The sequence below is a fragment of the Heterodontus francisci genome, chromosome 14 (genome assembly GCF_036365525.1).
Source record: "Heterodontus francisci isolate sHetFra1 chromosome 14, sHetFra1.hap1, whole genome shotgun sequence".
NCBI classification, from domain to species: Eukaryota; Metazoa; Chordata; class Chondrichthyes; order Heterodontiformes; family Heterodontidae; genus Heterodontus; species Heterodontus francisci.
This window is the reverse complement of record NC_090384.1, coordinates 10,341,105-10,354,832: the sequence shown is the minus strand read 5'-3', so window position 1 is coordinate 10,354,832 and position 13,728 is coordinate 10,341,105.

Sequence of the window (13,728 nt, the reverse complement as noted above, 5' to 3'; positions counted from 1 at the left end):
GAGAGCAGGATCTCAATACAGTAACTGAGACACAGAGAGAGCAGGATTACAATACAGTAACTGAGACACAGAGAGAGCAGGATCCCAATACAGTAACAGAGGCAGAGAGAGTGCAGGATCTCAATACAGTAACTGAGACAGAGAGAGAGCAGGATCTCAATGCAGTAACTGAGACACAGAGGGAGCAGGATCTCAATACAGTAACTGAGACAGAGAGAGAGCAGGATCTCAATACAGTAACTGAGACACAGAGAGAGCAGGATCTCAATACAGTAACTGAGACACAGAGGGAGCAGGATCTCAATACAGAAACAGAGACACAGAGAGAGCAGGATCTCAATACAGTAACTGAGACAGAGTGAGAGCAGGATCTCAATACAGTAACTGAGACAGAGAGAGAGAGCAGGATCTCAATACAGTAACAGGCAGACAGAGAGGAGGATCTCAATACAGTAACTGAGACACAGAGAGAGCAGGATTTCAATACAGTAACTGAAACAGAGAGAGAGGAGGATCTCAAAACAGTAACAGAGGCAGAGAGAGAGCAGGATCTCAATACAGTAACTGAGACACAGAGAGAGCAGGTTTTCAATACAGTAACAAAGACACAGAGAGAGCAGGATCTCAATACAGTAACTGAGACAGAGAGAGAGCAGGATCTCAATACAGTAACTGAGACAAAGAGAGAGCCGGATCTCAATACAGTAACTGAGACAGAGAGAAAGCAGGATCTCAATACAGTAACTGAAACAGAGAGAGAGCAGGATCTCCATACAGTAACTGAGACAGAGAAAGAGCAGGAACTCAATACAGTAACTGAGACAGAGAAAGAGCAGGATCTCAATACAGTAACTGAGACAGAGAGAGAGCAGGATCTCAATACAGTAACTGAGACACAGAGAGAGCAGAATTTCAATACAGTAACTGAGACACAGAGAGAGCAGGATCTCAAGACAGTAACTGAGACAAAGAGATAGCAGGATCTCAATACAGTAACTGAGAGACAGAGAGAGCAGGATCTCAATGCAGTAACTGAGACACAGAGGGAGCAGGATCTCAATACAGTAACAGATGCAGAGAGAGAGCAGGATCTCAATACTTTAACTGAGACACAGAGAGAGCAGGATTACAATACAGTAACTGAAACAGAGAGAGAGCAGGATCTCAATACAGTAACAGATGCAGAGAGAGAGCAGGATCTCAATACTTTAACTAAGACACAGAGAGAGCAGGATTACAAGACAGTAACTGAAACAGAGAGAGAGCAGGATCTCAATACAGTAACTGAGACAGAGAGAGAGCAGGATCTCAATACAGTTACAGATGCAGAGAGAGAGCAGGATCTCAATACTTTAACTGAGACACAGAGAGAGCAGGATTACAATACAGTAACAGAGGCAGAGAGAGAGCAGGATCTCAATACAGTAACTGAGAGAGAGAGAGAGCAGGATCTCAATGCAGTAACTGAGACACAGAGGGAGCAGGATCTCAATACAGTAACTGAGACAGAGAGAGAGCAGGATCTCAATACAGTAACTGAGACACAGAGAGAGCAGAATTTCAATACAGTAACTGAGACACAGAGAGAGCAGGATCTCAAGACAGTAACTGAGACAAAGAGATAGCAGAATCTCAATACAGTGACTGAGAGACAGAGAGAGCAGGATCTCAATACAGTAACTGAGACAAAGAGATAGCAGAATCTCAATACAGTAACTGAGACAGAGAGAGAGCAGGATCTCAATACAGTAACAGATGCAGAGAGAGAGCAGGATCTCAATACTTTAACTGAGACACAGAGAGAGCAGGATTACAATACAGTAACTGAAACAGAGAGAGAGCAGGATCTCAATACAGTAACAGATGCAGAGAGAGAGCAGGATCTCAATACTTTAACTGAGACACAGAGAGTGCAGGATTACAATACAGTAACTGAAACAGAGAGAGAGCAGGATCTCAATACAGTAACTGAGACAGAGAGAGAGCAGGATCTCAATACAGTAACAGATGCAGAGAGAGAGCAGGATCTCAATACTTTAACTGAGACACAGAGAGAGCAGGATTACAATACAGTAACTGAAACAGAGAGAGAGCAGGATCTCAATACAGTAACAGAGGCAGAGAGAGAGCAGGATCTCAATACAGTAACTGAGACAGAGAGAGAGCAGGATCTCAATGCAGTAACTGAGACACAGAGGGAGCAGGATCTCAATACAGTAACTGAGACAGAGAGAGAGCAGGATCTCAATACAGTAACTGAGACACAGAGAGAGCAGAATTTCAATACAGTAACTGAGACACAGAGAGAGCAGGATCTCAAGACAGTAACTGAGACAAAGAGATAGCAGAATCTCAATACAGTAACTGAGAGACAGAGAGAGCAGGATCTCAATGCAGGAACTGAGACACAGAGGGAGCAGGATCTCAATGCAGTAACAGATGCAGAGAGAGAGCAGGATCTCAATACTTTAACTGAGACACAGAGAGAGCAGGATTTCAATACAGTGACTGAAACAGAGAGAGAGCAAGATCTCAATACAGTAACTGAGACAGAGAGAGAGCAGGATCTCAATACAGTAACAGATGCAGAGAGAGAGCAGGATCTCAATACTTTAACTGAGACACAGAGAGAGCAGGATTACAATACAGTAACTGAAACAGAGAGAGAGCAGGATCTCAATACAGTAACAGATGCAGAGAGAGAGCAGGATCTCAATACAGTAACTGAGACACAGAGAGAGCAGGATTACAATACAGTAACTGAGACAGAGAGAGAGCAGGATCCCAATACAGTAACAGAGGCAGAGAGAGTGCAGGATCTCAATACAGTAACTGAGACAGAGAGAGAGCAGGATCTCAATGCAGTAACTGAGACACAGAGGGAGCAGGATCTCAATACAGTAACTGAGACAGAGAGAGAGCAGGATCTCAATACAGTAACTGAGACAGAGAGAGAGCAGGATCTCAATACAGTAACTGAGACACAGAGGGAGCAGGATCTCAATACAGAAACAGAGACACAGAGAGAGCAGGATCTCAATACAGTAACTGAGACAGAGAGAGAGCAGGATCTCAATACAGTAACTGAGACAGAGAGAGAGCAGGATCTCAATACAGTAACAGGCAGACAGAGAGGAGGATCTCAATACAGTAACTGAGACACAGAGAGAGCAGGATTTCAATACAGTAACTGAAACAGAGAGAGGAGGATCTCAAAACAGTAACAGAGGCAGAGAGAGAGCAGGATCTCAATACAGTAACTGAGACACAGAGAGAGCAGGTTTTCAATACAGTAACAAAGACAGAGAGAGAGCAGGATCTCAATACAGTAACTGAGACAGAGAGAGAGCAGGATCTCAATACAGTAACTGAGACAAAGAGAGAGCCGGATCTCAATACAGTAACTGAGACAGAGAGAAAGCAGGATCTCAATACAGTAACTGAAACAGAGAGAGAGCAGGATCTCCATACAGTAACTGAGACAGAGAAAGAGCAGGAACTCAATACAGTAACTGAGACACAGAGAGAGCAGGATCTCCATACAGTAACTGAGACACAGAGAGAGCAGGATCTCAATACAGTAACTGAGACAGAGAAAGAGCAGGATCTCAATACAGTAACTGAGACAGAGAGAGAGCAGGATCTCAATACAGTAACTGAGACACAGAGAGAGCAGAATTTCAATACATTAACTGAGACACAGAGAGAGCAGGATCTCAAGACAGTAACTGAGACAAAGAGATAGCAGGATCTCAATACAGTAACTGAGAGACAGAGAGAGCAGGATCTCAATGCAGTAACTGAGACACAGAGGGAGCAGGAGCTCAATACAGTAACAGATGCTGAGAGAGAGCAGGATCTCAATACTTTAACTGAGACACAGAGAGAGCAGGATTACAATACAGTAACTGAAACAGAGAGAGAGCAGGATCTCAATACAGTAACAGATGCAGAGAGAGAGCAGGATCTCAATACTTTAACTGAGACACAGAGAGAGCAGGATTACAAGACAGTAACTGAAACAGAGAGAGAGCAGGATCTCAATACAGTAACTGAGACAGAGAGAGAGCAGGATCTCAATACAGTTACAGATGCAGAGAGAGAGCAGGATCTCAATACTTTAACTGAGACACAGAGAGAGCAGGATTACAATACAGTAACTGAAACAGAGAGAGAGCAGGATCTCAATACAGTAACAGAGGCAGAGAGAGAGCAGGATCTCAATACAGTAACTGAGACAGAGAGAGAGCAGGATCTCAATGCAGTAACTGAGACACAGAGGGAGCAGGATCTCAATACAGTAACTGAGACAGAGAGAGAGCTGGATCTCAATACAGTAACTGAGACACAGAGAGAGCAGGATTACAATACAGTAACTGAGACACAGAGAGAGCAGGATCCCAATACAGTAACAGAGGCAGAGAGAGTGCAGGATCTCAATACAGTAACTGAGACAGAGAGAGAGCAGGATCTCAATGCAGTAACTGAGACACAGAGGGAGCAGGATCTCAATACAGTAACTGAGACAGAGAGAGAGCAGGATCTCAATACAGTAACTGAGACACAGAGAGAGCAGGATCTCAATACAGTAACTGAGACACAGAGGGAGCAGGATCTCAATACAGAAACAGAGACACAGAGAGAGCAGGATCTCAATACAGTAACTGAGACAGAGAGAGAGCAGGATCTCAATACAGTAACTGAGACAGAGAGAGAGCAGGATCTCAATACAGTAACAGGCAGACAGAGAGGAGGATCTCAATACAGTAACTGAGACACAGAGAGAGCAGGATTTCAATACAGTAACTGAAACAGAGAGAGAGGAGGATCTCAAAACAGTAACAGATGCAGAGAGAGAGCAGGATCTCAATACAGTAACTGAGACACAGAGAGAGCAGGTTTTCAATACAGTAACAAAGACAGAGAGAGAGCAGGATCTCAATACAGTAACTGAGACAGAGAGAGAGCAGGATCTCAATACAGTAACTGAGACAAAGAGAGAGCCGGATCTCAATACAGTAACTGAGACAGAGAGAAAGCAGGATCTCAATACAGTAACTGAAACAGAGAGAGAGCAGGATCTCCATACAGTAACTGAGACAGAGAAAGAGCAGGAACTCAATACAGTAACTGAGACAGAGAAAGAGCAGGATCTCAATACAGTAACTGAGACAGAGAGAGAGCAGGATCTCAATACAGTAACTGAGACACAGAGAGAGCAGAATTTCAATACAGTAACTGAGACACAGAGAGAGCAGGATCTCAAGACAGTAACTGAGACAAAGAGATAGCAGGATCTCAATACAGTAACTGAGAGACAGAGAGAGCAGGATCTCAATGCAGTAACTGAGACACAGAGGGAGCAGGATCTCAATACAGTAACAGATGCAGAGAGAGAGCAGGATCTCAATACTTTAACTGAGACACAGAGAGAGCAGGATTACAATACAGTAACTGAAACAGAGAGAGAGCAGGATCTCAATACAGTAACAGATGCAGAGAGAGAGCAGGATCTCAATACTTTAACTGAGACACAGAGAGAGCAGGATTACAAGACAGTAACTGAAACAGAGAGAGAGCAGGATCTCAATACAGTAACTGAGACAGAGAGAGAGCAGGATCTCAATACAGTTACAGATGCAGAGAGAGAGCAGGATCTCAATACTTTAACTGAGACACAGAGAGAGCAGGATTACAATACAGTAACAGAGGCAGAGAGAGAGCAGGATCTCAATACAGTAACTGAGAGAGAGAGAGAGCAGGATCTCAATGCAGTAACTGAGACACAGAGGGAGCAGGATCTCAATACAGTAACTGAGACAGAGAGAGAGCAGGATCTCAATACAGTAACTGAGACACAGAGAGAGCAGAATTTCAATACAGTAACTGAGACACAGAGAGAGCAGGATCTCAAGACAGTAACTGAGACAAAGAGATAGCAGAATCTCAATACAGTAACTGAGAGACAGAGAGAGCAGGATCTCAATACAGTAACTGAGACAAAGAGATAGCAGAATCTCAATACAGTAACTGAGACAGAGAGAGAGCAGGATCTCAATACAGTAACAGATGCAGAGAGAGAGAGCAGGATCTCAATACTTTAACTGAGACACAGAGAGAGCAGGATTACAATACAGTAACTGAAACAGAGAGAGAGCAGGATCTCAATACAGTAACAGATGCAGAGAGAGAGCAGGATCTCAATACTTTAACTGAGACACAGAGAGTGCAGGATTACAATACAGTAACTGAAACAGAGAGAGAGCAGGATCTCAATACAGTAACTGAGACAGAGAGAGAGCAGGATCTCAATACAGTAACAGATGCAGAGAGAGAGCAGGATCTCAATACTTTAACTGAGACACAGAGAGAGCAGGATTACAATACAGTAACTGAAACAGAGAGAGAGCAGGATCTCAATACAGTAACAGAGGCAGAGAGAGAGCAGGATCTCAATACAGTAACTGAGACAGAGAGAGAGCAGGATCTCAATGCAGTAACTGAGACACAGAGGGAGCAGGATCTCAATACAGTAACTGAGACAGAGAGAGAGCAGGATCTCAATACAGTAACTGAGACACAGAGAGAGCAGAATTTCAATACAGTAACTGAGACACAGAGAGAGCAGGATCTCAAGACAGGAACTGAGACAAAGAGATAGCAGAATCTCAATACAGTAACTGAGAGACAGAGAGAGCAGGATCTCAATGCAGGAACTGAGACACAGAGGGAGCAGGATCTCAATGCAGTAACAGATGCAGAGAGAGAGCAGGATCTCAATACTTTAACTGAGACACAGAGAGAGCAGGATTTCAATACAGTGACTGAAACAGAGAGAGAGCAAGATCTCAATACAGTAACTGAGACAGAGAGAGAGCAGGATCTCAATACAGTAACAGATGCAGAGAGAGAGCAGGATCTCAATACTTTAACTGAGACACAGAGAGAGCAGGATTACAATACAGTAACTGAAACAGAGAGAGAGCAGGATCTCAATACAGTAACAGATGCAGAGAGAGAGCAGGATCTCAATACAGTAACTGAGACACAGAGAGAGCAGGATTACAATACAGTAACTGAGACACAGAGAGAGCAGGATCCCAATACAGTAACAGAGGCAGAGAGAGTGCAGGATCTCAATACAGTAACTGAGACAGAGAGAGAGCAGGATCTCAATGCAGTAACTGAGACACAGAGGGAGCAGGATCTCAATACAGTAACTGAGACAGAGAGAGAGCAGGATCTCAATACAGTAACTGAGACAGAGAGAGAGCAGGATCTCAATACAGTAACTGAGACACAGAGGGAGCAGGATCTCAATACAGAAACAGAGACACAGAGAGAGCAGGATCTCAATACAGTAACTGAGACAGAGAGAGAGCAGGATCTCAATACAGTAACTGAGACAGAGAGAGAGCAGGATCTCAATACAGTAACAGGCAGACAGAGAGGAGGATCTCAATACAGTAACTGAGACACAGAGAGAGCAGGATTTCAATACAGTAACTGAAACAGAGAGAGAGGAGGATCTCAAAACAGTAACAGAGGCAGAGAGAGAGCAGGATCTCAATACAGTAACTGAGACACAGAGAGAGCAGGTTTTCAATACAGTAACAAAGACAGAGAGAGAGCAGGATCTCAATACAGTAACTGAGACAGAGAGAGAGCAGGATCTCAATACAGTAACTGAGACAAAGAGAGAGCCGGATCTCAATACAGTAACTGAGACAGAGAGAAAGCAGGATCTCAATACAGTAACTGAAACAGAGAGAGAGCAGGATCTCCATACAGTAACTGAGACAGAGAAAGAGCAGGAACTCAATACAGTAACTGAGACACAGAGAGAGCAGGATCTCCATACAGTAACTGAGACACAGAGAGAGCAGGATCTCAATACAGTAACTGAGACAGAGAAAGAGCAGGATCTCAATACAGTAACTGAGACAGAGAGAGAGCAGGATCTCAATACAGTAACTGAGACACAGAGAGAGCAGAATTTCAATACAGTAACTGAGACACAGAGAGAGCAGGATCTCAAGACAGTAACTGAGACAAAGAGATAGCAGGATCTCAATACAGTAACTGAGAGACAGAGAGAGCAGGATCTCAATGCAGTAACTGAGACACAGAGGGAGCAGGATCTCAATACAGTAACAGATGCTGAGAGAGAGCAGGATCTCAATACTTTAACTGAGACACAGAGAGAGCAGGATTACAATACAGTAACTGAAACAGAGAGAGAGCAGGATCTCAATACAGTAACAGATGCAGAGAGAGTGCAGGATCTCAATACTTTAACTGAGACACAGAGAGAGCAGGATTACAAGACAGTAACTGAAACAGAGAGAGAGCAGGATCTCAATACAGTAACTGAGACAGAGAGAGAGCAGGATCTCAATACAGTTACAGATGCAGAGAGAGAGCAGGATCTCAATACTTTAACTGAGACACAGAGAGAGCAGGATTACAATACAGTAACAGAGGCAGATAGAGAGCAGGATCTCAATACAGTAACTGAGACAGAGAGAGAGCAGGATCTCAATGCAGTAACTGAGACACAGAGGGAGCAGGATCTCAATACAGTAACTGAGACAGAGAGAGAGCAGGATCTCAATACAGTAACTGAGACACAGAGAGAGCAGAATTTCAATACAGTAACTGAGACACAGAGAGAGCAGGATCTCAAGACAGTAACTGAGACAAAGAGATAGCAGAATCTCAATACAGTAACTGAGACATAGAGAGCAGGATCTCAATACAGTAACTGAGACAAAGAGATAGCAGAATCTCAATACAGTAACTGAGACAGAGAGAGAGCAGGATCTCAATACAGTAACAGATGCAGAGAGAGAGCAGGATCTCAATACTTTAACTGAGACACAGAGAGAGCAGGATTACAATACAGTAACTGAAACAGAGAGAGAGCAGGATCTCAATACAGTAACAGATGCAGAGAGAGAGCAGGATCTCAATACTTTAACTGAGACACAGAGAGTGCAGGATTACAATACAGTAACTGAAACAGAGAGAGAGCAGGATCTCAATACAGTAACTGAGACAGAGAGAGAGCAGGATCTCAATACAGTAACAGATGCAGAGAGAGCAGGATCTCAATACTTTAACTGAGACACAGAGAGAGCAGGATTACAATACAGTAACTGAAACAGAGAGAGAGCAGGATCTCAATACAGTAACAGAGGCAGAGAGAGAGCAGGATCTCAATACAGTAACTGAGACAGAGAGAGAGCAGGATGTCAATGCAGTAACTGAGACACAGAGGGAGCAGGATCTCAATACAGTAACTGAGACAGAGAGAGAGCAGGATCTCAATACAGTAACTGAGACACAGAGAGAGCAGAATTTCAATACAGTAACTGAGACACAGAGAGAGCAGGATCTCAAGACAGTAACTGAGACAAAGAGATAGCAGAATCTCAATACAGTAACTGAGAGACAGAGAGAGCAGGATCTCAATGCAGGAACTGAGACACAGAGGGAGCAGGATCTCAATACAGTAACAGATGCAGAGAGAGAGCAGGATCTCAATACTTTAACTGAGACACAGAGAGAGCAGGATTTCAATACAGTGACTGAAACAGAGAGAGAGCAAGATCTCAATACAGTAACTGAGACAGAGAGAGAGCAGGATCTCAATACAGTAACAGATGCAGAGAGAGAGCAGGATCTCAATACTTTAACTGAGACACAGAGAGAGCAGGATTACAATACAGTAACTGAAACAGAGAGAGAGCAGGATCTCAATACAGTAACATATGCAGAGAGAGAGCAGGATCTCAATACTTTAACTGAGACACAGAGAGAGCAGGATTACAATACAGTAACTGAAACAGAGAGAGAGCAGGATCCCAATACAGTAACAGAGGCAGAGAGAGAGCAGGATCTCAATACAGTAACTGAGACAGAGAGAGAGCAGGAACTCAATGCAGTAACTGAGACACAGAGGGAGCAGGATCTCAATACAGTAACTGAGACAGAGAGAGAGCAGGATCTCAATACAGTAACTGAGACACAGAGAGAGCAGGATCTCAATACAGTAACTGAGACAAAGAGGGAGCAGGATCTCAATACAGAAACTGAGACAGAGAGAAAGCAGGATCTCAATACAGTAACTGAAACAGAGAGAGAGCAGGATCTCCATACAGTAACTGAGACAGAGAAAGAGCAGGAACTCAATACAGTAACTGAGACACAGAGAGAGCAGGATCTCCATACAGTAACTGAGACACAGAGAGAGCAGGATCTCAATACAGTAACTGAGACAGAGAAAGAGCAGGATCTCAATACAGTAACTGAGACAGAGAGAGAGCAGGATCTCAATACAGTAACTGAGACACAGAGAGAGCAGAATTTCAATACAGTAACTGAGACACAGAGAGAGCAGGATCTCAAGACAGTAACTGAGACAAAGAGATAGCAGGATCTCAATACAGTAACTGAGAGACAGAGAGAGCAGGATCTCAATGCAGTAACTGAGACACAGAGGGAGCAGGATCTCAATACAGTAACAGATGCTGAGAGAGAGCAGGATCTCAATACTTTAACTGAGACACAGAGAGAGCAGGATTACAATACAGTAACTGAAACAGAGAGAGAGCAGGATCTCAATACAGTAACAGATGCAGAGAGAGAGCAGGATCTCAATACTTTAACTGAGACAGAGAGAGAGCAGGATCTCAATACAGTTACAGATGCAGAGAGAGAGCAGGATCTCAATACTTTAACTGAGACACAGAGAGAGCAGGATCTCAATACAGTAACAGAGGCAGAGAGAGAGCAGGATCTCAATACTTTAACTGAGACACAGAGAGAGCAGGATTACAATACAGTAACTGAAACAGAGAGAGAGCAGGATTACAATACAGTAACTGAAACAGAGAGAGAGCAGGATCTCAATACAGTAACAGATGCAGAGAGAGAGCAGGATCTCAATACTTTAACTGAGACACAGAGAGTGCAGGATTACAATACAGTAACTGAAACAGAGAGAGAGCAGGATCTCAATACAGTAACTGAGACAGAGAGAGAGCAGGATCTCAATACAGTAACAGATGCAGAGAGAGAGCAGGATCTCAATACTTTAACTGAGACACAGAGAGAGCAGGATTACAATACAGTAACTGAAACAGAGAGAGAGCAGGATCTCAATACAGTAACAGAGGCAGAGAGAGAGCAGGATCTCAATACAGTAACTGAGACAGAGAGAGAGCAGGATGTCAATGCAGTAACTGAGACACAGAGGGAGCAGGATCTCAATACAGTAACTGAGACAGAGAGAGAGCAGGATCTCAATACAGTAACTGAGACACAGAGAGAGCAGAATTTCAATACAGTAACTGAGACACAGAGAGAGCAGGATCTCAAGACAGTAACTGAGACAAAGAGATAGCAGAATCTCAATACAGTAACTGAGAGACAGAGAGAGCAGGATCTCAATGCAGGAACTGAGACACAGAGGGAGCAGGATCTCAATACAGTAACAGATGCAGAGAGAGAGCAGGATCTCAATACTTTAACTGAGACACAGAGAGAGCAGGATTTCAATACAGTGACTGAAACAGAGAGAGAGCAAGATCTCAATACAGTAACTGAGACAGAGAGAGAGCAGGATCTCAATACAGTAACAGATGCAGAGAGAGAGCAGGATCTCAATACTTTAACTGAGACACAGAGAGAGCAGGATTACAATACAGTAACTGAAACAGAGAGAGAGCAGGATCTCAATACAGTAACATATGCAGAGAGAGAGCAGGATCTCAATACTTTAACTGAGACACAGAGAGAGCAGGATTACAATACAGTAACTGAAACAGAGAGAGAGCAGGATCCCAATACAGTAACAGAGGCAGAGAGAGAGCAGGATCTCAATACAGTAACTGAGACAGAGAGAGAGCAGGAACTCAATGCAGTAACTGAGACACAGAGGGAGCAGGATCTCAATACAGTAACTGAGACAGAGAGAGAGCAGGATCTCAATACAGTAACTGAGACACAGAGAGAGCAGGATCTCAATACAGTAACTGAGACAAAGAGGGAGCAGGATCTCAATACAGAAACTGAGACAGAGAGAAAGCAGGATCTCAATACAGTAACTGAAACAGAGAGAGAGCAGGATCTCCATACAGTAACTGAGACAGAGAAAGAGCAGGAACTCAATACAGTAACTGAGACACAGAGAGAGCAGGATCTCCATACAGTAACTGAGACACAGAGAGAGCAGGATCTCAATACAGTAACTGAGACAGAGAAAGAGCAGGATCTCAATACAGTAACTGAGACAGAGAGAGAGCAGGATCTCAATACAGTAACTGAGACACAGAGAGAGCAGAATTTCAATACAGTAACTGAGACACAGAGAGAGCAGGATCTCAAGACAGTAACTGAGACAAAGAGATAGCAGGATCTCAATACAGTAACTGAGAGACAGAGAGAGCAGGATCTCAATGCAGTAACTGAGACACAGAGGGAGCAGGATCTCAATACAGTAACAGATGCTGAGAGAGAGCAGGATCTCAATACTTTAACTGAGACACAGAGAGAGCAGGATTACAATACAGTAACTGAAACAGAGAGAGAGCAGGATCTCAATACAGTAACAGATGCAGAGAGAGAGCAGGATCTCAATACTTTAACTGAGACAGAGAGAGAGCAGGATCTCAATACAGTTACAGATGCAGAGAGAGAGCAGGATCTCAATACTTTAACTGAGACACAGAGAGAGCAGGATCTCAATACAGTAACAGAGGCAGAGAGAGAGCAGGATCTCAATACAGTAACTGAGACAGAGAGAGAGCAGGATCTCAATGCAGTAACTGAGACACAGAGGGAGCAGGATCTCAATACAGTAACTGAGACAGAGAGAGAGCAGGATCTCAATACAGTAACTGAGACACAGAGAGAGCAGAATTTCAATACAGTAACTGAGACACAGTGAGAGCAGGATCTCAAGACAGTAACTGAGACAAAGAGATAGCAGAATCTCAATACAGTAACTGAGAGACAGAGAGAGCAGGATCTCAATGCAGTAACTGAGACACAGAGGGAGCAGGATCTCAATACAGTAACAGATGCAGAGAGAGAGCAGGATCTCAATACTTTAACTGAGACAGAGAGAGAGCAGGATCTCAATACAGTAACTGAGACAGAGAGAAAGCAGGATCTCAATACAGTAACTGAAACAGAGAGAGAGCAGGATCTCCATACAGTAACTGAGACAGAGAAAGAGCAGGAACTCAATACAGTAACTGAGACACAGAGAGAGCAGGATCTCCATACAGTAACTGAGACACAGAGAGAGCAGGATCTCAATACAGTAACTGAGACAGAGAAAGAGCAGGAACTCAATACAGTAACTGAGACACAGAGAGAGCTGGATCTCCATACAGTAACTGAGACAGAAAGAGAGCAGGATCTCAATACAGTAACTGAAACAGAGAGAGAGCAGGATCTCAATACAGTAACTGAGACACAGAGAGAGCAGGATCTCAATACAGTAACTGAGAGAGCGAGAGAGCAGGATCTCCATACAGGAACTGAAACAGAGAGAGAGCAGGATCTCCATACAGTAACTGAGACAGAAAGAGAGCAGGATCTCAATACAGTAACTGAAACAGAGAGAGAGCAGGATCTCAAGACAGTAACTGAGACAAAGAGATAGCAGGATCTCAATACAGTAACTGAGAGACAGAGAGAGCAGGATCTCAATGCAGT